This window comes from Microtus pennsylvanicus, chromosome 2 (assembly GCF_037038515.1).
Source record: "Microtus pennsylvanicus isolate mMicPen1 chromosome 2, mMicPen1.hap1, whole genome shotgun sequence".
NCBI lineage: Eukaryota > Metazoa > Chordata > Mammalia > Rodentia > Cricetidae > Microtus > Microtus pennsylvanicus.
In genome coordinates, this window is record NC_134580.1 from 114,334,082 (window position 1) to 114,359,813 (window position 25,732).

The 25,732-nt window shown below is 38.8% G+C and overlaps 1 pseudogene; it reads right to left on the bottom strand.

Moving 5' to 3' along the window:
* Positions 1 to 8,023: 8,023 nt before the first annotated feature.
* On the bottom strand, positions 8,024 to 22,249 carry LOC142844373 (E3 ubiquitin-protein ligase makorin-1-like; annotated as a pseudogene).
* Between the last annotated feature and the right edge of the window lie 3,483 nt (positions 22,250 to 25,732).

Consider the following 25,732-nt stretch of genomic DNA (forward strand, 5'->3'; position numbering starts at 1 on the left):
AATATTGCATGAGTCCACTCATATGAAATACCTAGATACCTAGTCAAGTTCATAGGGACAAAAAATAGATTAAAGATTACCAGAGGCTGAAAGTAAAAGAGCATATATATTGTTTAATAGTATATAACTTCAATTTGTGCTATAAAATCCTGAAGGTGGATGATAGTGATGGTTATAAAAATATATGCATGAGCCTGGGTCACAGCTGTGTGGTACAGTGCTTGCTCACCTTGAGTGAGTCCCAAGAACCAATCCCCAATAGTGTAACACTAATGACCCAACTAAATAAATAAATTTCTATAAAATGAAAAAAAGCCTAGTTCTCAGACACACCGAAGATTTACAGTTCTAAGTGATAAAAAGAATAAGTCTGTAGCTAAATAGTGAAATGTGAAAGACATGACAAAGTCTAGAACATAAAGTGCTTAGGAAAACTCTATATAATAACTAAAGAACATAAATTAATCAAATAGCAACGCGAGGAGTAGCTAGCATAAGAAGGAGCAATTACAAACACATAAAATTGTTCAGAGAAGAAATACAGGGGCAGTTCTGGGGAAATGAAGAGGGATGATGTCTTATACAAGGACAACTCCACATTCAAATACTCAGAGTTTCGTTTAACTTAAGAGAGCCAACGTGAAAACATTTTGGTTCCAGAATATAAGATAGACATTGATAAGTCAGAAATAAGGGCTCAGGAATTAACCTAAATTCCTAAGATAATTTCATTTGTAAGAATAGTCATTTTATAAATTTTATAAATCACTGAAGAGATGATAAATCGCTATGGGTCAAAGACAGCTAAAGTCATGGGTCTGAAAAAGCATGGGATAAATCCGGACTAGCTGAACATAGAGGACAATGAGGAATACTGAGGACTCACGAACAATCGCAGTGGGTTTTTGATCCTACTGCACGTACTGGCTTTGGGGGAGCCTAGGCAGTTTGGATGCTCACCTTTGGAGACCTGGATAGAGGTGGGCAGTCCTTGGGCTTCCTGCAGGTCAGGGAACCCTGATTGCTCTTTGAGCAGATGAGGGAGGGTGACTTGATCGGGGGAGGGGGAGGGAAATGGGAGGCGGTTGAGGGGAGGAGGCAGAAATACTAAATAAATAAATAAATAAATAAAAAACAAAAAAAAACAAAGACAGCTAAAGTTCTGAGGAACAGAGTTGTAAGTGCTGGTGACCTGAAGCAACAAGAAATTACTTCATTTAATTCAGTGAGCTCTACGCTCTTGCACAAAAGGAAATCCATGTACCTTCAAGGCCGTGAATTCACTGGGAGCCTCTAAAATCTGTGTGAAATCCCTTTGAATGCTTTAGGTCAAACTTCACCCCAGAGCATTTGAGAAAGTCTGAACATTCGCTGCTTATGTATTATAGCTTAGAATGCATGGGCTCAGGCAGCGAAGACAATAGGACCTTTGACTTGCATAAGAGTTGCTAATACACAAGTATATGTGCTTCAGTCCCACTGTGATCCCAGCACACTAATGAATAACAGACTTTCCTGTCAGAAGAAAAACATTGTCAGCATTACCGTGTGAGACTGTGCCCCAAAGCCTTCCCAAACTGTTGCTTAATTCTTTGTTGATAATTTGAAGACAAAGTACAACTTCCCCTGTATTTCTGCAGTGTCTTTCTCATTGTCACTGGGTCATGTGTAGGTGATGAAAGATTGTGGAGTAAAGCTGTCGTTGTGGAGTACAGCACAGATTCTTTTGGAGAACTGGCATAGCGCATCTACTGCTTTGCATAGATCTAGTGATTTAGAGGGAGTTAGAGAAGTGATCGGAGCTTTGAAGCAGGTGCCACATGCTCACACCAAATACCAGGTTCTTTGTCCATTAAGCCCAACCGGTACTCATTTTACCTTGTTTTTTGGTTAAGGCAGCAGTTCGCAGCCTGTGGGTCACAACACCTTTGAGGGTAAGAGCAATCTTTTCACAGGGGCCAGAAAACACAGATATATACATTATGATTCATAACAGTAGCAAAATTACAATTAAGAAGTAGCAATGAAAATAATTTTATGGTCGAGAGTCACCACAGCAGGTGGAACTGTATAAAGGGTCCCAGCATTAGGAAGGGTGGGAACTACTGGGTTAAGGCATATTCTTGCAGCTGCCACCTAAAGCCCCAAATGCCTTTTGAAGGGAATTTAATATACTTCCTCCTTTTCCTAGAAAACACCACTCAATCCTATAAAGATTCAGGAAGAGCTTATTCAGAGAAAACAGATGAGACTGCAGTAGTTTCTTGTACGATATTGAGAGTTAAAGCAAAAGCTATTGCCTGCATCAAAAGTCAGCACGGCATGGCCATCTAAGCTTATCAGAATACAGTGGAAACTCCGTTATTACCATGACAGGCACTTGTTTTTGTTTCTATAAAAAAGGTCACTAGCATAACATTGGGAACGTTTCTACGGATAGTGAGGATATTTATCTTTTTTAAAGAACACTATGGCTGATTTCATAATAAATTTCAAGTGTGTGAGAGGAGAGGTTGCGGGTCTTAGAATGGGATATGCAAGATAAAGCTGAGTAACATTGAGCAGCTTTGTGACCTTGGGCACGCCATCCATGCCTCCTACACTCCTTTGCTTATCTGCCAAACACAGATGTGAGCTCAGCTTATTTCAGGGAATTTTTATGAGAATCGAAGGAAGGTACTTTGAGATGGGGAGACATGTGCTATAAGCCAATATCAAAGTACCGGACTATTGTCTTTTCTTAGTGGATTTGAATAAATGCATGAAAGAATAAAGGAATAGTTACAAAATTTCTGAGCATCAAACTTGTTTGAGAAGTTTATTTAAAATTGAAATGTCTGCCTGTGTTTCATGTCTACCAATTCACAGAGAAACTGGAGCCTCTCAAGGCCCCCCTAGGGGATTTTGAAATAAGTAAATTTGATGTGGCAGATGCTTAATGTGTTATGCAGAAGGCCCATTGCAGGAAAGACTTGTTTCTTAGCCCCTAGGAGTGGGGTGTGTACTCGGCATCTCTAAGGATTGCCTCAGCCCCAGGAAATTGTTCCAGGTTCTGGTCTTTCCCAGGGAAGATTGGATCGAATAACTGATGGCTGTGGCCATATCAAAGCTTGGCCATCTTGGCCCATTTTGGTGCAACTCTGAAGGGCCACTGTAGCTCTAGAACATCCTGGGAATTGATGGCACTCTGTATCTTTCCAACCTCTCTGTCTGCTTCTATTTCCTTTCCATTCATCTATGGTATTAAGTCACTAAGGAACTGTGTATGTTTGTTCCTGTGTGTGTGTGTTCATGTGTGTATGTGTGTTCATGTGTGTGTTCATGTGTGTATGTTTGTTCCTGTGTGTGTTCATGTGTGTATGTGTGCTCATGTGTGTGTGTTCATGTATGTTCAGGCTAATGTATGTGTATATGTTGGTGTTAATTCATATAACTGTGAAACTTAGGAGAATAACATCATGTGTTGTTATCAGTAACACTGTCCCCCTTAAGACAGGGACTCTCATTGACCTGGAACTCGCCACGTAAGCTATCCTTGCTGCAGGAGAACATTCTACACTTCAGTGCACATTCCAAGTCTACTTCTTGGCAAGCTGGCATACTGCAGTAAGGGAAATGTGAACTAGAAGGCCAAATAGAATTCTGTTCTTTATCCCCCAAAACGTGTTACAAGTCCAGTGGATAAAGTTTCTTCCTTGGAAGTAGAAGCCCTTCCTTATTCAACCATCCTTCTGTTCCATTTCCAGATCTGTGCTTCTTAATCCCCAGTTCAAAAGATTCTTTTCTTTTATCCCTGTCCAACAGAGGACCAAAAGCTAGGTGAATTCACTTAAGACAGCCACAAGCAGGGTAAAGGGAAATCACGTTCCTCTCAGCATCTATTGTGTGGTAGGAGCTTCAGAATTGAGATCGCATACAAGTAGGAAGCTTAGCAAAATGTTCCTAACTACCCTAAGCTAAATTTAAATCACTGTTTCTCAACCTGTGGGTCACGACCTCTTTGGGAGTTTGCTGGAAGGCCCTACTGATTGGAGGTTGCAGTCTACCATGGCATGACAGCTCACTCTGAGCTCGGCAATGTGGAGGACTCTTTCCCCATGGCACAAGGCACCCTGTTTTCTACCTGACCTTATTTTGACTGTCTTCAGGCCCAGATGCCTGACTTATCTCTAGTATGACCCTGGACACAGTTCCCTGCAGAAGCTTTCCCCCTATTGTCTACATGGTAATTAGACATTGTGCCAGGAGCTTTACCATAGGACTGTGCTTCCACAGGTGGTAACTAAGACTTGTTCTAGGAGCCTTATGATAGGAGTGTGCCATTTAATGCAAATTAGGTATTTCCCCAGCTACTGTCCCCAATCCTATATATCCCCTATACTCTGGAATAAAGCTGAGCTGTCTCACTGAACCAGCATCCTGGAAGGTTATTCCCATTGTGTTCACAGGCCATACGAAGCTCGCTGTCTTCTGCTCCTTTGTCCTAGTGGACTAGTGACCAACAGACAGGGAGGAAAATCATCCTTTCACAGGGGTAGCATTTTAGATACCTTCCTTATCAGATATTAACATTAACAGTCATAACAGTAAGACACTTACAGTTGGAAAGTAGTAATAAAATTAATTTTATGGTTGGAGGTATACAACATGAGGAATTGTATTAAAAGGCAATAGCATTTAGAAGGTTGTGAAACACTGCTTTAGATCAAACTGCTTATCTATTTTCATGATAGAAGGTATATGAACTACTTTTATTGTTGCTGTGACCAAATACCAGATGAGAAACAATTTAATGAAGCAAAGGTTTGTTTTGGCTCACAGGTTGAAGAGGTACAGTTCAGCAGGACAGGTAATGCTATATGACAGTTTCCATAGTGAGAAAGCAGAAAAGGATGCGACAAATGCTGGCCTTCATATCACTTCATCTCTTTTAGCTTTATTCAGAACAGAGCATACTCAGGGTGGATCTTCCCCACTCACTGAAACTTCCTGCCTTTAAAGACAGACCGAGACGTACATTTTAAAGATTTCTGAATATTCATTTTGGTAATGATTATTAATCATCACAAGTTTACCTCTTCTCACTTGACACCCAAATATATCATCTGCTTTAAATTTTATTTTGACTTTTAATTAATTGTATGTATAGTTATATGCCTTGTGTGACTGTTCACATGATTTACAGAAGCTAGAAGTCATGAGCTACCTAAAATGGAATTGGGGAGCTAAATTTGGGTCTTCTGAAAAAGCAATAAGTATACCTAAATGATGACCACTCCATAAACATACCACTTTTAGGTACAACTTTATATCCCTGGACCTCAAAAAAAACTAATGGCCATTTTCATAAAGTAAAATACATTTAGTTAAACTGCAAAAGTTCCCATAATCTTTAACAGCCTTAATACTGGTAAAGAATCCAAAAATTCTTCTCAGACTCAAGACAAACTTTTAATTGTGATCCTGTATAAAATCAAAACATAAGCTACATATTTTCCATGTTCAATGGCACAGAATAAATATTCTTATTCCAAAAGAGAAGAATAGTATATCAAGGAAACATCAAACCAAAGCAAAACAACAGCAAGAAAAACGCCATTTTCCAAAGCTCTGTATCCAACATCTGGATCATTTGATGGCACTGTTTGGCCTCCAACAACCTTTGGTAGTCCTGCGGCTCCCATTATGCAGCCTGAAGCACGTATAACCCCTAGTCCAGCTCCATTGCAAGACTGCAACTTTCCTCAGGAGGTATCACATGGTCCTATCATCTCTGATACTCAAGATCCCCATTGTAACTTACATTTCATTTCACCGCTTTGCACAAGGCTTAGCAACTCTAGGACACATTGTCTTGCTTGAATATTTTTCCAGAATCTTGGCACAAGGCTCTGTGAAGCTATAATTCTCATATTTTATATGCCTGAAAGTCCAGTTATCATGTGGCTGATACTGCAAGGTTCTTTTGTAAATTTGAGATGTATTGTGGTTCAGTTCTACCACAGCAGACGAGACCTCTGGACACCTTACTGGCTGGTTGCAGGAAAACAACTCCTTATGCTGCTGTCTTCTATTAGGGAATCTATTTACTGCATTTACAGTATATGTTTTCTCCTTTCAAATGAACTTGCATTTCCCAAAGATGGAACTTTCCCAGGATGGTGTCCTGGTCTTGAGGCAACTTTCCTATGTTCTCAGTGATAGACCAATGTTTCTATTTAATAGCATTAATCTTTTTTAAAAAATAATTTTAGCTCTTTTCTTCCCAGCCACTGTTTGTGTAATTTTAAATTTCCTTGTGTTGTTTTCTTCACAAAACTGCACATCTTTCATACCACTCTGTTTTGGATTATTGATATCAGTATCAATAAACACAGAAACCAGCCACCATGCGACAGAGTGTTTGTTATGCTGTCTTGAAATTTTCTCTGACAAACTGTTTAGCCTGTTGTGATTTCAACCTCATTGAAATGATAGGACATGGGCAGGATGCAACCATATTTGTTGCCAGAATGTTATATGAGTGACTTCTAGCCCAGTAGCCATGCCAATTCCCCACTCAGATCTCATGAGCCAGGATCAAGACATTTTAGTATGCGTTTCTATCACTTTGTTGGTCTTCACCTTCTGACCAAAATGGTCTGCAAAGCTCCATCCACAGCACTCTGCCTCATTCCTTTTTCAGTCAGAGAGCAGAAGGCTTATGGTCATGTTTCCTTCAGCAAGGACTCTACCTTTTTTCACCAGTTTTCTGTATTATTTACTTTCTCATCACTATGACAGAATGTCCCAAAAAATCAAACGCTAATAGAATATACTTTAGAAAATTTTCTGGTTCAAAGAATGTTGAGCAGAAAATATAGAGATTGTCTCGATACCTGATTACTCAAATATACATAGCCTCCCTTCATGATCAAGAGTTATAGATAAGATTGGGGTCACAAATAAGAGACAACCACTCTAACTGAAGTGTCTCAACAAGGCAAAACTTTACTCTTGGTCAAAAGGTTGCTCATTCATAAAGTGGAGGAAGCACCATAAAGGAGCTGTGGGTCCATTTGGTTTTTATTCTAGCACCGGTAGTGACTGTGTCTTTCCCTCAGTGAGTGAGGTCCAACTTTATAATCTTTCATAATTGGCTATTTTTAAAAGAATCTAGAACAGAGGAAATAAGGGACAATGGGAAGAGGTCAGCCACCAAGTCACTTAAGTTCTGAGAATCCAGCAGGGTCTTTGTAGAAACAAAGGTCTGACAAAGTGCAGAGAATTAAAACATTTGTATAAAAGTCTGACAAGGTGGGGGAGATAAAAAAATTTGAATTTCTTGGAATAATATGTTTTATAGTATTTGGTAGAAAGGACTAATATTTTATTTTTCTTGTGTTTCATACAAATACTACTGAGAAAATAGTACCATTTTTAGTTGGTAAAACTATGTTGATAATTCATTGTCATCCAAAGTCCATAGTCCAAGTTCAGTACTGAATATTTTATGGATATGAGACAACTCGTGTGAAATGTTGTACCTTATGGTATCATACAAATAGTTTCACAAATTTATAGATTCCTTGAATTTAGAATTTAGCAGTAAAATATATGTGCAATCCCAGTTAACATATCTGTGTTGACTCCATTTTACAGCTTACTAATTATATGACTTTAACAACAATTACAATTTTTATAACTTTCTTTTTTCACTTAGATAAATTTGTTTCTTGTACTTTGTCCTGTTTAGATTACGTAACTCTTGTTCAGTTATGAGGACAGTTTTTAAAAGATGGTAGACTGCTGGTTAATTTGAAGGATAGAACAGGAAGAGAGAATGTGTTAAAACTCCAGGAAACATACCTTCAGAGTTAGAAAGTTTCTTCACAGAGCCTAAATCATCTAATCTATTGAACGTAATCTCAAAATGGTGGAGGATTCTACTAATAACAGGGTTTCAAATAAAACAGGTAGACCAGCTCACCTGGAACTAACTGAAATAAAAAAAAAAAGAAAGCAAAATTCAAACACCTCAGGTTCATGATAAAATATGAGCATTTAAATGCAGTCCTTTAGGTTGGATATTGGCACAAGACACTAAGTTTTTCCTGAAAGTAGAAAGCACAAATGAGGCAAAGAAGAAGTCTTGCTTTCTGAGATTACTTTCAAATCGCTTAGTACTCTTCTACTTGCCAATACACTTGACACTGTACGTGTGGCTGCGGTTGGAGAGGATCCTGAAACCGTGCTGGCCAGGGTTGGCTTTCTCACAGACCACACCTACATTACAGATCCCACACACCAGATCCTTACTGTGCTGCACAGCAAAAGACGGCTAGTGCCACATCCCTTTCAAGACTTTATGTGCTATGGCCTGTGGGCAGCATCCATCAGGTATAGGGGCTGCATATCACCCATGACACCGTAGTCTCCATGGAGATAAACAGCCTTCATAGCAACACCCTCCCACTGCAGCACAGGGGCAAAACTACTTTGCCTCCACAGACATTGGCTCCTTCTCTGGGCCTTGGTCACTGAACCCTGCAGGGATACTTCAGTGCAAGATTTAGGGGTAGGGATAGTACAGTCACAACGTAAGGCTGCGTATGAACAGACTCAAAGGCATTCACCCACTGCTCTCAATCTACTCCATCAGTTGGAAAGTTCTGGTTTCTTGACTCATCATCATCCTGAGGTATTGCAGAAAGTAATCCAAATTAAGAGGAGAGACTTGAGGAATCAGCAAGGACTAGTTTTGCACTCAGTTTTGTAGAATTATTCCTGTCTCGATGACTCACTGTGTTCATATTTGCAGTGGTCTCAGTAAATGCAGTGTCTTCTTTAATAATACTTGCATAATACACCATATGGATCATCAAAGAGCTATCTTTTTCCTTGCAAACCCCATGCACTAAATACATGTAGGTAACCTATTTCACTGAGCCAAGATCCTTCTCACTGCAGGAAAGGGTGAGAGAGTCCACTGCCACCATGCTGCTGAAGTGGGTCTCTAATTTTCTTTTAAATCTAAGCAATATAAGCAGGTGAAATCATCATGAAATGGTCTGTGAAGTTCTTCAGGCATTGCAAATTTAAGTTTCAGTACATTTACTACTTGAAACGGGCATACTAATGAAACAAATGCTTTGTATGCCCGTGAAAACTAAAAGACGAGACTGGATAATGTGGGGGCATGAAGTGTTGGAATAGGAGAAAGTAATGCTTACATTCTGCCCAGGTTGTGGTACGGGAACACTAACAATGCACATCAATGGATGACGTCACATGGAGGGTGGAGAAATGTCCAGGACCACAGGGTTCAGGCAGCATTTGAAAGTGGCTTGTCAGTCGATAACATTCTAATAGGAAAAGGAAGAACAAATTAGTCATGAGAAAACTTACAAAAACGATTCTGTCCTGACTAATCTTCTTTCATAAGGATTGGCTTTGGAATCATCTAGAAACACACCTCCGGGGATGTCTAGGAAGAGTGTCTCCAGAGAAATTTACCTAATGGAAAAGACCTGTCTTGTCCAACACAATCCAATGAGCTGTTGCTATGGACTGAATTAAAAGGAGAAAAGTGAGATGGGCATTGGTGTCTATGACTTTCCGATGGAATTCTGCTTTCTGACAGCAGGTGCAAGGTTGAAAGTTCTCATACTCCTACTTCTTCACCATGCTGAACTGTATTCCAAAAACTAGGAGCCAGAATGAACCCTTTTAACTTATAACATCAACTACCCCCTCAATGAAATGCATAAGTGTTTCTTTTACAGTGTCCAAAAATTTTCATTGAAGAGCTCTTTCTCTTCTTTGGTTATATATATTCTTATTTATTTGTTTTTGAGGCATTTTTAATAGTAAACTTTCCTGATTTCTTTTTCTAAAATTTCATTGTTAGTATATATAAAAGCTTTTATGTTTTATGTTAATTGTGTGTGCTGCAACTTAACTTTGCTTATTAGGTCTGGGAGTTTTCTAGGAGACTGGATAGGCTTTTCTAAAATAAGAATTATGTCATATTCAGATATACTTTGACTACCTTCTTTCCTATTTCCATCTATTTTATGACTTTCTCTTTTCTAATTACTATAGGTAAGTCTTTGAGGACTGTATCAAATAAGAGAGAAGAGACTGGGCATATTTGTTTCATTTTCGATTTTAGAAGAAATGCTGTAGGTTTGTCTTGACTTAATATCATGTTTGCTACAGGGGGGTTGAGAAATTCTGACTTTGAGGTATGCTCTATCTATTCCTAAAGTAAACAGAACATTTTTCAGGAAGGTATGTTGAGAAGTCAAATGCTTTTCAGCATCATTTAAAATAATTATGTGGTTTCTGTCTCTAAGTGTATTTATATGATGCATTACATTTACTGATTTATGTATTTTGAACAAATTCTGACTTTCTGGAATAAAGCTCACTTGGTTATAATGTTTAATCTCAATGTGTTCTTGAATTAGATTGGAAAGTGTTCTGTTGAGAAATTTTGCATCTGTATTCATCAAAGAAATTGGTCCGTAGTTCTCTTTTCTGTTGCATATTTATCTGGTTTTGGTATCAGAAGAAAGCACTGTTTTCATATAAATAGTTTGGTATTGTCTCTCACTTTCTCTTTCATGAAACTGGCTTAGAAGAATTGGTGTGATATCATCCCTGAAAATCTGACAAAATTCAACAGCAAATCTGACCAGTCCTGGGTCTTTCTTTGAGGAACAGATTTTGATTACAGCTTTAATTTCATGCTTGTAACTTGTCTCATGGTCCTATGCAGGCTCTACAGCTGTCAGTCCAGAGTCTCCATGAGCTCCCAAGAGCTTGGGTCAGCTGTCTCTATGGATTTCCTGCTCGCGATCTTTACATCTTGACCCCTCTTGCTCATATTAGTCCCCACTCCCTCTCTTCCACTGGACTCCTGGAACTCACCCTGGTGCTTGGCTGTAGATCTCTGCATCTGCTTCCATCAGTTACTGGATGAAGGTTCTATGATGACAGTTACAGTATTCACAAATCTGATTATAGAGGAAGGCCAGTTCAGACACCTTCTCCACTATCCTTGTTAATTCCTAGGAGTTTCCCTGTCTCCAGGTTTCTCCCTAACTCCAAAATTCTCTCCATCAAGATATTTCTTTTCTTGCTCTCCCTCTCCATCCTGCCGTCAACTTGCTTAACCAGATCCCTCATATACCCCCCCCCCCCCGAAACCACTTGATCATCTCATCAGATGCTAACAAAGTCTTTGACAAAATCCAACACCTCTTCATGATAAAGATCTTGAAAAGATTATGGAAAAAAGTAATATACTTAAACATAAAAAAGGCAATTTACAAGTAGAAAGCTAACATCAAATTAAATGAAGAGAAACTCAAAGCAATTTCACTAAAATTCAGTCACACTGAAATCTATCTACTATCTGGAACTATGTTTAGAGACATAGACCCAAAGTTACCTGGGACCATAGCCCTACAGACTCTGGATATTTGAATAATAACTATAACTTCAGGAGTCAGAACTTCATATCCACACTAGGCTGATGCCTCCTGTTCCCACAAAAGCCTTTAAAACATGTCTATATCTAATTTGTGATACTCATGGAGCCATGGCTATGGAGGTGTTTCTGACCTACTGGGGGCCAATCAAGGAAAACTCATTCTCTTTCACCTAGAAGCGTTTAACTGTCCCTAGCTCATCAGGGGTAGGGATTCTTGAGCCACTCTCCTCTCCATGGTAAAAATGTTGACTAGTTTAGTCTTGCGCAGGTCTTGTCTAGGCATCCACAGCTGTTTTGAGCTCATAAATGGAATGTGTCTGTTATGCCCAAAAGTTACTGTTTCCATCCAGTCACCCTAGACATCAGGCTTTACAATTTGTCTATTTCTTCTTTTATGATGGTCCCTGAGCTTTGGTATATGGTTGTGGTGGGGTTAATACAGATGGTCAGTCTGGGGTCGAGTACTTCACTGATGTTTATTCTTTATACTATGACCAGCTGTGAATATTTACATTAAGCACTGTTCACTGTACAAAGACATTTCTCTGAGATCTGAGAGCTGCCCTGATGTATGGGTAGAGAAATAAAAATAGAACAATTTGGTAATCTGTCTATGTAACATAATAATAGAATTCGGTGGTTTATCCCCAGGGTCTGTGAGTTCTTTAACCGTGGGCTTTTGATCAAATTTACAGTACTAACCATGTATTTCTTCCTGTGGAATAACTTTTAAATACAACCAGAAATCAGTTGGTTTATCTCCATAACTCTCATGGCACTCCTGTTCCCATGAGTATATCCCAACATGCTGGGCCTTATTATCGTTTACAGGATTTATATCTAGGTAAGACTGGTGATGACTTTGCCTCTTTGTACCCTGTATCACATCTTCTGGTACAATTAAATCTAGTCAGGAAGAAGGAAGCTACATTATCAGTACTAACCTGATTTCTGTGTGTGCTGAGATCAACTCTGTGGAATCTGAAGCAAGAAGGTCCTAACTTCAAGTTCTGGGAGGATTAAGTGACAATGTGTATGAGGAATAACTAACACTAAAAGGGGTTTAAATAGCCTAGTGGAAACTTACTAAATTAGAAGCTATATGTATATATAGTTACATATATATTTTATATACATATATAAGACTTCATTATATAAGTTAAACCAGAATAGGACAAAGCAAAAAAAATGTGAGAAAAAGAGCCAAAGAAAAAATGCAAAAAAATGTGTCTCAGCACAGATCAGCATAGATGCTGAGACACACATTAAAAACAAAATCAGAAACCATAATACATAAACAAAAGATCTGTAAGGTTAATAAAAAGACAAAGGCAATGCATGGTGAGACAATGAGACAGAAAAACAAACAAAGCAAAAAGGAAACAGCGACAACCCTCTACAAAATTCATTGAGTTTATTTTGTGTTGGCTATCCTATGCTAGGCATAGGACCTACCTCTTTGTGTGATTTGTATACCCAGTGATACTCCATTGGAGAAAACCAATTTTGTCCTTTGTGAGCAGTTACCAGTTGGAGAAAGCTTCTGGATTAGGGATGGGAGCTTGTGTCCACTTCCCTACTCAGAGCACGGACCCCACTTGGCTTAAACCTGTGCAGGACCAGCGCATGCTGCCACAGTCTCTGTAAGTTCCTATGTACACCAGTCCTGTTGTGTCTATAAGGTCTTGTTTCCTTGGTGTCTTTCATTCCCACTGGCTCTTCCACACACTGGCCTGAGCCCTGAGGGGGAGGGATTTGATGGAGACATCCCATTTAGTACTGAGTTTTCCAAAGTCTTTTACTCTCTACACAATGTCCAGTTGTAGATCTCTGTATTTTCTTTCATCTATTGTGGAAGGAAGCATTTGTGATGATGGCTGAGCAAGGCACTGATCTATGAGTACAGCAGAATGTTTCTAGGAGTCATTTATTGCTACTCTCCTTTAGCCTAGCAGTTCTCAGCTTTCCTTTAATACAGATCCTCATGTTGTGGTGTCCCCAACCATAAAATTATTTTTTGTTGCTACTACATATCTGTAATTTTGCTAAAGTTACAAATTATAATTCAAATATCTGATATGCAGGATATCTGACATATGACCCCTGTGAAAGACTCATCCAATCCTAAAGGGACTGAGACATGTTGGTCAAGAACTGATGCTTTAGCAGAACAGTAGTATATATTTGGTTTTCCCCTAGGTCCATGGCCTATCTAGTCTTTGGTTTATGATCACCCATGTAATATAAAGCATGGGGTCCATCTCATAAAGTAGACCTTAATTCCAATCAGCAATTGGTTATTCCTATAACATTTGTGCCACTACTGTACCAACATATCTTGCAGGCAGATAACCATTGTAAATTTCAAGATATGTATATCTGGGTTAGTATTTCTTTCTTTCTTCTGGTAGTGTGCAGAGTGACTTCCAGTATCCTAAACACTGGTCAATAGTGGTAAAGGCTCTAGGTAGGCACCAACTCGAGTTCCTTGTGTACTATGAGTTATCTAGGTGCTGTTTAAAGCAATAGGGTCTTACTTATCAGTTTGTCAAAAGAAGCCAATAGCCTCGGTAATAGTTCAGTTGTTTGGGGTTCTGTGGGAGCCCCTTTGGCCAACAAATCATTTATATGTATGATTTTAGTGCAGATGAGTGATGTGGGTCTATCAAATGTGCAAGTTCTTTCCAATAAGATGCAAAATGAAGTAAGGTGTGCAACTTCTGAGAAATGTACTACAGTTCTGGGAAACCTTATTTCTGCTTTAAGAAATAATGAATTACTAGAGCAGAGAGAGTCCAGCAACAATTGAATAATCTATGGTGATTTTAAAAGAAAGAGCTATATAGTATAAAGCTATACAGTATATTGTATGTATGTAGTATATAGCTGTGAAGAGATAGAAATTAGATATTTATAAGGGGTTATTTTTTTATGTTATATATATTATGTAGATATTTGACCTGCGGTGATAGAAATATCACTGCGGTATGGAAAACTTGTCAAACATGCAATTATTTTTATAAGGTTTGATAGCATTGGTATGGCCTCCAACTCAAGAATTTGTTTTGCTACTGAATCTCAAGTATTCTATAAGTGAGAATGATGTGATAAACATTTTCAGGTCCTACCAAAACCACAGGAAAAAATAATGAAGGATGTTTTTGAAAGACAATAGGAGAGATATTTTCAAGGTCATTTCTTCTATCACCATTGCAAAGAAAGAAAGGAAAGGAAAGGAAAGGAAAGGAAAGGAAAGGAAAGGAAAGGAAAGGAAAGGAAAGGAAAGGAAAGGAAAGGAAAGGAAAGGAAAAAGAAAACCCTAGGAGAAACATATTGCTGGCATTGTTTTTACTTAGAAATTCAGAAGCAGATTTTGTGGTTAAAAATAAAAGCATAGGTCTCTTAAGAAATATGGGTAGAATCTAAAAGATCTGTGAACCTTCCTGGGTGATTTTGATAGAAAATCAGAGGCACAGCTTTTTCAGGTTGATTGGCCAGGCTTTCTGGGAACCCAGAAATGGAATCCATCTGGACATTTACTAAAGAATACCAGATGGAGCCATACCATGTGACACTGAACAGTTCTTTCTGCCATAATGTACCAATAGTGTTCTTTGGAAGAATATTACTGCAGACCCAAGAAACCATTTTTTTTTCTCTAATGATTTAGCTCCAGACTTGTTATACCTTGGCTTCCTTATAGGAAGAGAAGAAGTTTCCTAAATATTCTCATTTCTCTCCAGATTTAAAGTTTAAAATTTGGAAAAAAGAAGGCAATGGGTAACATGACCTCCTATTTTAATGGAACAGCTCATTAAAGACTCATTTGCAGGCACCATGTATGTTGATGCTTAGCAACAGTAAACCTTATCATCTGAATCATACCAAACAATGCATGGAACCTGAAGACTACAACATATATATTTGCAAAATATAAAATGTAGCCTCACCATGTCTAATGTCTTTTTCACAAATCATTGTCCTTGAAAATACTGTATATTTATTTAGCAGTCTTCAGGACCTAATTAGTTGTCTCCCTTTACTACAATTCTGGTTTTCAGTTGCTTTTGTTCTCATCTTTAATATTGGCATTGTTCCTGTTCCCTAGACAGTCATCTCCACCTTGTGTTATTCACTTGTTAAATAGGTTAGCCTATCCTTCTCTTTCCTATGTCTCCATATTTGTTCTCTCCGGTCTTAAGAAGCAATCATTTTATCTACTATTTCCTATGAGAAGTTTGTTTCAAGTTCAGCTCCACACTCACTTCATCAAGATCCTTCCCCTTTCCTTCTAAACTTTTCTCCAATGCTAACCAAGAGTAGCGTCTTAAGTTTGTTAATTCATTTAGTAAAGACAAATTTTTTTCAGCAATTTCACAAGGCAACCTGTGAAACTACATAGCTAAATTTTGATGTCAGCGAGGCACAGTATAATACTATGTAAATTAAATCATAAACAGTCATCAGCCACAAATAGCCACAGTGGTTGGATCTGTGTAAGCAGCAGTGATTTGCTTTTTTTCATCCAGTCTTCCAGATCCATCTTTGTTGTAGTTGGTCTCCCTCATTTATGCTTTTTTATGATCTTCTCTGTGTTTTTACTCCTTATTCCTTCATGTTTTAAGTGCAGTGATCTCACATCATCTGTAGATTATCTGTGGTCCTACAACTACCTTTACAGAGATGGAGAATTTCCAGGTCATGTGGATAATAAAAGATATCTGGAAGAGACTTCAAAACTTTTAAGAAAATTTTATTCAAAGTTCCACAGAGCATTATCTTATCAATATACATAAAATCTTAAAACACAATTTGTGGAAATGTTTGTGGTTAGGGAGGAGAAAGGAGAAAACAAAATACCTTCAGGATATTTCAGTGGCACATGAAGAATGACTGTATGGATAACATCCTGTTCATTCACAAGCTTCTAATTTATTCCATTCACTCTGTCTGGTGTGTATTTGTAAACGGAGACTGCTCGTTTGTTTCCTAGCCGCCCAGACCCAAATAATCACACAGAAACTATAGTAACTACAACACTGTTTGTTCAATGACTCGGGCATATTCCCAGCTAGCTCTTACATCTTAAATTAACCCATTTTTATGAATTTGTGCATCACCATAAGGCTTTGGCTTACCAAGTAAAGTTCTGGGAGTCTTTCTCCTTGGGCTGTTACATGGCATCTCCCTGACTCTACCTACTCTCCCTCTATATCTCTTCCAGTCTGGCTATATTCTGCTAAGCCATTGGCTGAAACAGCTTTATTCATTAACCGATAAAAGCAACACATATACAGAAGGACATCCTACATCATGCATTCATTAATCTGTTTTCACCCTATTGCTCCATTGATGGAGAAATGTAAATATAACCATTTATGGCTCATAAGTATCTATTCTGTGGCTTTATTGCCACTAGGACTGAAAAGAAATTCCAGCCTATGAAAATATATGCATAATTTTTAAATTTTGTTTTATATTCGTTTTTCTTACTAAAATATGTCTATTACAGAAGCAAATACGAACTTAAGTGTACATTCACTACTCTTTCACTTTTCTGCTTTCAGAGAATTGCTACACATTACGATGCTGGAGTGGAATAGAATAAATAGAATTATTAATCATAAGAATAATGAAGTATCAACAAAATGCAGTGTACACAGTAATATCTACTTTAATAAAAGACATATGTTATAAAACTTACAATGATGGAAAGTGAAGTAGAGTTTCATAATTCTATCAGAACCCATGATTTGAATGTTTAACCTAATAAAGGATGGTAAAGTTTTAGAGAAAGAGATAGGTACAGAGACCTAAAGAATGGGCATTAACTAGGCAAGGCCATAGAAGTAGATGATTGCAAAAGATTTTGCTAAGAAAAAAAAAAGGGTGATGTAAGCAAATGAAAACTTTAAAGGAAATGAATGTCAGGTGGCATGGATAGAAGGTTGAAAGCAAAACAGATGGTTACTTAAGGTGATACTGGAAATATTGAGAGTAGATGCAGTCTAGATCATGTAAAACTCTTCCAAGCTGCTAGAGGGATATTGACTGCATTATGAGCTGAGTGATGGAAAGCCATCAAAATGACTAAATGGGGGCAAAAGAAGTTCACTTAAGTATATTGGGTGTACAGTGAGTGACAGGAGGACCAGAACAGATGCAGAGCAGCTGAGAAGTTTTTGTCAAAGTCCAATTGGGAAATGAATTAGTCTGGCAAAGGGTCGTGCAGAGATGGGGAGGAGCATATTGGAGAATTATTTAGAATTTATTTTCAGACTTTCTTAAAGTTTGAATATAAAAAAGAAGGAACAGTCAAAGATAATTTTAGGGTTTCTATCTTAGAGAATCTGGTAGATGTGGTTTAACAGGACGTGGCTTATAGGGAGGATATAGTGCATGTTGGTGGATTCTATTTTTTCCCCTCTTCAGCTAAGGAATTTTGGTTACTCCATATTAAGCTCATGGCCACTGTAGCAGGTTCTAAAATAAATTGAATGCAAAGCTTTGTTTTGAGGAAGCAAATTTGGAAAAAAATGGATAGGAAATCAAAGGAAATAAACAGGAATTCAATAAATACTGAGGAGCCAGTGGTCTTTTAATTGGGAGACTCTAGAAGATAGATCTGAACAAATACTGAGTTCTCTAGCCTGTTACTGATGGATAAAGAAAATTTACATGCTAAATAATAACCTTTATTGTTTAAATAATTACTTTTGGGCAGTAGCTTGCATCACTTCTCATCTATCCTGTGCTTTAAACAATGTAACTCTAGAAACCAGAGAAATACTCAGGTTTTCTCAGTAAGACAAGAGTGTACTGCAGAGGTCAATGAAGAGATGTTGGCAGAGCGTGTGCAGTGTCTATTACTCTTAAATTCTTTTCCTGAACGGGTGTGTGTGTGTGTGTGTCTGTCTGTCTGTGTCTGTCTGTCTGTACAGAGGTGGTATGTATGTGTGATTGCAAACATGTATGTGTTGATACACATATTTACGGAATATGCAGAGGCCAGAGGAGGCTGTCAAAAGTCTTGCTCTATGAGCCTGAAATAGTCTCTCACTAAACCCGAGTCTGCCATTTTTTCAGCTTGGTTGGTGACGACCAAGGCACCCTCATCCATCTATCACTGAAACTTCTACAGGTATGCATGGCACACTAGCTTTTTACATGCGTGCCCGGGATGGGTGGGCAGTGCAGGGAGCACTCTTGTCCACTTAGTCATCTTTCAATAGCCAACAACTTGAATTTAACCATTTCTCTAAGTTTATTTATTCAGTCTAATCCTTTTGCAATTTTTTGCTTCTGATTCATATCCCAGTTCCTTTAACTTCCGTATTTTAATTAAATAATTGATCTATGCATTCTTTGGCCTCCAAGTGGAAATTGTACTCTCTATATCACATTATACCTGTAAGCTCATAGATTATTATAATGAGACAGAAGTAAATTGTAAAATCATACGAGATTATGTGTCTGTTTTGAAGAAAACCTAAGAAAAGAGACTCACAGAGTCCACTATGTTCAAAACAGGTCATAATGAGATGCCACTATAAATAATATTAGCTTAAAATGTATTCCTCACCGCTTTGGTCTTAAGCTGAAAAGAAAACTAGATGAATGTCTAAAGGGTCCAAATGCTAAATTCCTCATTTTCATTAGTGACTTCTGTGATGGAGTATGCGTTTGACAATCTTTGCTCATACTGCCAAGTTGGCAGCAATTGCCAGCACTTTATGAAGCTGAAATATAATACATCATACACAACTGGGCAAGGATCAGATACTCCATAACTATTTGGTGATTGATGGATTCACATCTATTACAATCTTTGTAGGCATTCTTCCCAGCTCCTGTGTCAAACCTTTCTACTTGCTAGAGCTCCAATTCTGACTCCCCACGTTTTAGGTTTGACCCTATGTCCAAGCTCTTTTACTTCAAAGACATGGTTTTGGCTCCTCCTCTCAGCTGTGTTTTCTCCACCAAAGGATTTTCTGTGATAAGTTTCTTCTCTCTAGGACTCATTCTTCTCTTCCATCAATCATCTGCACTGAGAATTTTCTCACTGTTTCCTCATATTACTGGATGGAATCATGTCCAAGCATACCTACTTCTCATGTGAATGTCTTGAACATTAACAACTATCTCTGAAGAATACATGCATACATACATACATGCATGCATATGCATATATATATATATATATATATATATATATATATATATATGACAGCCCCTGTTAGTGCATGCTGAAGGTCTGAACATGGAAGAACCACAGCCACTCTTCATGCGGTGACCAAATGTTTAACGAAGTACAGCAAGTCAGCACTTTGCAATTTTGCTCCACACTCCAAGATTTACAAATTTCCACCACTTATTATTTTTTTCAATTTTTAAAACTTTTACTTTTTTTTTTGAGGATTTTATACCATGCATCTCAATTCCACCCACCTCCCAGTCCCTGGCTTTCACTAGATCCTTGACCCAAAACCAAACTTAAAAGAAAAAAAAAGAAAGAGAAAAGTAGGAAGAATCTTGTAGCGGAATCTGTACTGTGGCCCATTGAATCACATAGTTTATGCTTTACTCCATTCATCTTTACTTGGGAGTGTTTGTTGCTAGGAGTCCTTGGTATGTCTTGAGGCCCCTGGCTTCTGCTATGCTGCAGATGGGATCTGCGGGCAGGGTTGCTTTTCGTCCCGCCTGGCTTCCACATAGTTAGCTTTATACCCGGAATAACAACACACAAACTGTATTCATATAAACACTGCCTGGCCCATTATATCTAGCCTCTTCTTGGATAACTCTCATATCTTGCTTAACCCATTTCTAATAATCTGTGTAGCACCACGGGAAAGATTCAACGTGTCTGACCTGGCGGCTGGCTCCATCGCGTCTTACCTCACTTCCCTTCTTCCCAGCATTCTGTTCTGTCTATTCCACCCACCTATGTTCTGACCTATCAGGCCAAGCAGTTTCTTTATTACTTAACCAATGACCTTCCCACATCACCATGCCACCGGTAATGGGCTCTCACTGGGGTTCTTCTTGGACATCCTATTGTCCTGTGTCATGGAAATCCTGCTGTTTTGGATCTGTAGGTTCATCCCCTTCACAAGCTCCAACAGTTCACAAATTTGGTGGATGGTGGGATGGACCAGTACATAGACCTGATTCTGGGCCTGGGTAGCTAGGTTGATCAGCCTGCCAATTTTCCCTTGTCACTTCCCGGGAAGACCTCCAGTACTGCCTAGGCTAGCTCACCCAGCACAGCCTGCAGCAAGAAGCAGGGCCAGTTCTCTTGTTCTTGATTCTTTGGGTCCAGCTCATCCACACTTAAACCACCAGGGCCAGCTCCAAGGTCTTGTCTATGTAAGGTGTAGGGCTATCTGTCTTGATTACTGTGTGTGGGTGGGTGCTTATGAGGAAGGGCGGGGTCATTTCTCCTGCTCTCACGCCCTCAGGGATTAGCTCACCTGTGACCCAAAAAACAGAGTTATCTCTAGTATGCTGCCCCAGTGGGGTTCAAGCCCACTTTCTTGTGTACTGCAGCTGATAAGGGGTTAATCTAATTTCCTCACTCTTGTGACCCTGGGGCCAGCTCTTAGCCTGCTGCCCTAGCAAGCAGGGAGGGCATCTATGAGGGGTGGGACAGGATCAGGTCTGCTGGTCTCACACCCTCAAGGCCAGTTCACCTGCATCCCTTACAACAGGGTCACCTTTAGTGTGCTGCCCTGGTGAGGTGCATAGCAATGGTAGGAGTTGGGACCATCTTTCCTGATTGCAGGGGCCTTATCCAGAGAGAGTGGCAGAGACAGCTCAGCTGGATTTGAATAGGCATGAGTCCTATGAACCCTTGTCATAACATGGGCCGTGGACATCAACACAAACCAACTATAGCAGGACCAACTCAGACATGGCCCTTGGCAGCAGTTCAGCCCAGGTGTCACTTTAGCGCCAGTGGTGTAGCAAAGGCTACCCAGATCAGTACGGCCCTGGAAGCATCACTGCCCTCAGATATCAACATGGTCTCAAGTCGCTGACCAGACCCTGGGCATCTGCAGAGGCCTTGTCCATCATTCATTTTCATTCTGCTGCTGAGCCATAGCCCTTTTTCTGACACATTTTCCAAAGTTCTTAGCTGAGATTGACCCTTTCTTTTGGTGTCCAAATGCTCTTGCTAGATATGTTCTTAGACTGGGCAGTCTCCAGTGTGACTTCAAATCATGTCAGTGCAAAGGCTAGGACAAGTGTGAGCCCTGCTTGTTCCGTGCTTATTCCTCACCTTTATCTCTTGGTTTTATCCATTATGCAACTTGTGCTTTCTTGGAAGCTAAACAGACAGCTTGCTATTTCTCTACTATGTCTTGAAGTTTTGTATATCCATGCCTTTGCTTATGCAGGATCACTACAGGATGGTGCATTTGTGTGTCCCGCCTTCCCAATCTTGTGTATTCAGTTAAGTCCAACATAAAGGCTATTTCCTTCACAAACAGTTCAGAAGACCTTCAAAGAGAAAGCACTTATATACTTATACTTAAATACTATACAGTAAATTATTATATACTTACACTTATACTTACATACTTACACAACTTACATATTTACACTTATATATTTATACAACATCTGATTTCCATAATATTTTCCTAAGTACAAGATATATGAGTGTGCAACATCTTCTCATACCTGTGTGGCCTGCTCCAGGCCCTCTAAAGTGACTTCATATTCATCATGGAGACGTTTCTGGTTGTATATAAAAGCGTACAGCATGCAGGGCACTTTATAACCTCTAGTCCATACAACTGGCCAGAAGTCGTTGCCTCAGTTCATTTAGTTGAAGGGAGTCTGGAAATAGGGAGTCTGTGGGGTGATAGAGAAAAGAACATGAGCAGAGGTAGGCACATGCAGTTAGAGCCATCAGTGAATTTTGCATATGCCCGTTCTTAAGAGTTAGGGCACTCTTGCCAGAGCAAGGGCAGAGGAAGAAGCAAACTCATGCATACCTTCATGCATACCTCACCCGCTCTGGGCCATACAGGACTCGAGGGTACTCAAGGTCAGTGGTATCAAAAAGAAAGATTCCTCCTCTTAAATCAGTCAACATATGATTACAGAATGACTTTCTCTGCATGTCCTAGATTAAGGAATAATGAAAACAGATGACCAAAGAAAGGAGTCTGACTGAAAAGCTGAGTGTTCCCTAGAGCAACAAGTGTTCGGAAGAATGAGTCAAGAAAACACTTGCCTTCTATTTTGCACTCAACATTGTTTGTTAGGGCAGAGATTCTTGCTGAACCCAAAGCTCATGAATTGGCTACACAGCTGAAGCTCCCTTGATAAATTTACAGTTTGTCTCCACCTCCCCTGAGGCTTAAAGTTACAGAAGTAAAGTTCCTACTTTCTGGGGATGCAAACTTAGCTTCTCAGGCTAACACGGCTGGAACTTTGCCAACTGAGACTTCTCCCTAAGTACATTGTCTCCCTTTTTGAAACTTGAAGTCAAGGCAAAACATTTATTTTGAGTATTAGTTTCTTATATCAAATAGTAATCAACATAAGTAACACTTGCTATGGTACAAACATTATTATATATGTTATACCTATATAATCAACTTCGTTTCAAAATTATCTTGTAAAATAGTTTATTTCCTTCTTAAAGATGAGAAATCGTCCCTCAGATGTTAATATTCCCAAAGCCAATGACAGATCGATAGGTTATGTTTTTTTTATCTTATACAATTTTGTCCTAGAGTTTTCCCACTTATCTAACTAAGCACTTCTCCAAGTTTCACCAGGATTTGAAGTTAAATATAGCCTGGAGACATGTGTCAGTTTGTGGTGTGCTTTCCTAACCTGGACAAAGTTTTGGGTTCCATCCCCGGCACTGAGTAACACTGGGCATGATGGTGATCCTATAATCCCAGCATTGGGAAGGTGGAGGGAGAGGAAAGATCAAAAGTTCAAAGTCATTTTTCGCTACATATTGAGTTCAAATGCAGCCTGGAATACAGGAGACCTTGTCTCAAAAAACAAAAAATAAGTAAATATTAAAAGGAAAAATTGAAAGGAAAATAGAAATAAGAAATAGATTAAACACAATAAAGAAATTTGCATTCACAGGAGATGCTTACATTCTCCTTTTACTATTTTTGAGATAGTCTACAAAGCCGTAATATTTGAAAATAATATGTTATGTAAATATTTTTTAAATAATGTATGAAGTCTGTTTAGACTAATAATGTTTTGCCATGCATACGAGATACTTTATGAAAAGGCAGACTGAATTTTTTCCTTTATTTTTGGTAAATAAATTAACATCTGTTATTCCAAATATACTTTAAGTCAGCTCTAACACCTCTCAACAAATATGTTCTTTAAGATTTGTAAATTATATTTATTTTTGAATCCTTAAGAAAACCAGAGTGAGCAGCTGGCAGTACCTCCAGGATTCTGTTTACCTTTCACCCATTCCTGAAAGTCGCGGCTTTTCAAGGACCCTTCACATGAATACAAAGGAAAAATAGTAAAAATACCATTTCAGTCAAAATTATGCTGATAGTAAGGTCGTGTTCATGAGATTTGGTTTTCCTTAGTGTACTGGCTGGTTCTGTGCTAAAATCATCAGAGAGGAAGGAGCTTCAGCTGAGGAAATGCCTTCATGTGATCCAGCTATAAGGCATTTTATCAATTAGTGATCAGTAGGGGAAGGTCTAGCCCATGGCAGGTGGTTCCATCCCTGGGCTGTGGTCCTAGGTTCTATAAGAAAGTAGGCTGAGCCAACCAGGGGAAGTAAGTCAGAAAGCATCACCCCCTCCATGGCCTCTACTTCAGTTCCTGTCTCCAGGAACCTGCCTTGTTTGAGTGCCTGTCCTGACTTCCTTTGTGGAAGTATAAGCCAAATAAACCCTTTCCTCCCCAACTTGTATTTTGGTCATAGTGTTCCATCACAGCAATAGAAACCCTAACTAAGACACTAGGGAAATAGCTTATTTGAACAGTTCTATTATTTAGTTTGCAAACTATTAGACATGGTTATGGAGACATGTACCTTGGGTTCCTAAGCAAAATAATCCTTCTTTTAGCCCATTCTTATACAAAATGAAATAATTGCATTATGAGACATTGAAGTGTCCAATCTGTAACCAGTTGAGTTTCTCCGTAGTTAAGCCTGGTTAAACATATGAAAGTTATGGCCAATTAGCACTAGGACAGAAAAAGCATGAGGCTGGGTTGTGTTATGTTTGGTGACAGAACACAGTGAGTGCAGGTGAACTCTCTGAACAGAAAATATACTAAAATTCTTTGTTGTTTGCAGATGCGTGTGTGTGTATGTGTGTTTGTTTATGAGAGAGAGACAGAGAGAGCATATGTTGTGTATTTATTATATATGTCAAAATCTATGAAATTTGACATTAGTTATGTTATATATGTGATAATCCTATTTCAATATATAGCTATTTGGGTGCCTGTTTTCCATGACAATGTCCTAAAATATGATAAGAGTTGCATATATTTGTAAATATGCAAATTCATTGGATTATATGCTTTATTTATGAATTGTGTCAGGTGTGAGACATAGCTCAAAAATGTCTGTTTAAAATAAACGAGATAAGCCCCAAAGTAAAACTTTATCATGAAAAAATATACAATCCAAAATGAAACATGAGGATCTCTGACTGTGTAACAAATAATTTACAGTATTTGGCAAAATAGAATTTAAAGTTACATGAAATAAGAGGTTTAGAGAAGTGGACAGATCCAGCAGCACAGGCCTATGGCAATCATGATCATCAGGCACCATTTTATTCACCAGGGAACCCCTGAACACATCACCACTATAAAGAAAAATGGCTTTAAGATAACCCACCAAGCACCTTGGCTAACCAGTGATGATGCACTGTTCTCCAACTAATGTTGGACAGTGACCGTTTAAGAAAAACTGGGTATATTCTGGTTGGAAGGAGGTCACCCCTGTCTGTCTTATTATGAAACCCCTTCAGCCCACTGTGCTGTGCAGAAATAAAATCTCTAAACATTAGCATGAAAGCAATCAATAGTCAGGACAAAGTCTCCATGAGAGCTCAGCATCACTATCGTGGTAGGCCCTGAGAATTCAAACATAACTGAAGAACAAGACTAAGACCTCAAAATAGACTTTATGATAGAGGTCCCTAAAGAGGAAACGAATAAATACATATGCAAAGATGATCTAACTGAAATAGACAAATAATTGGAGAGACAGTTACTCAACTG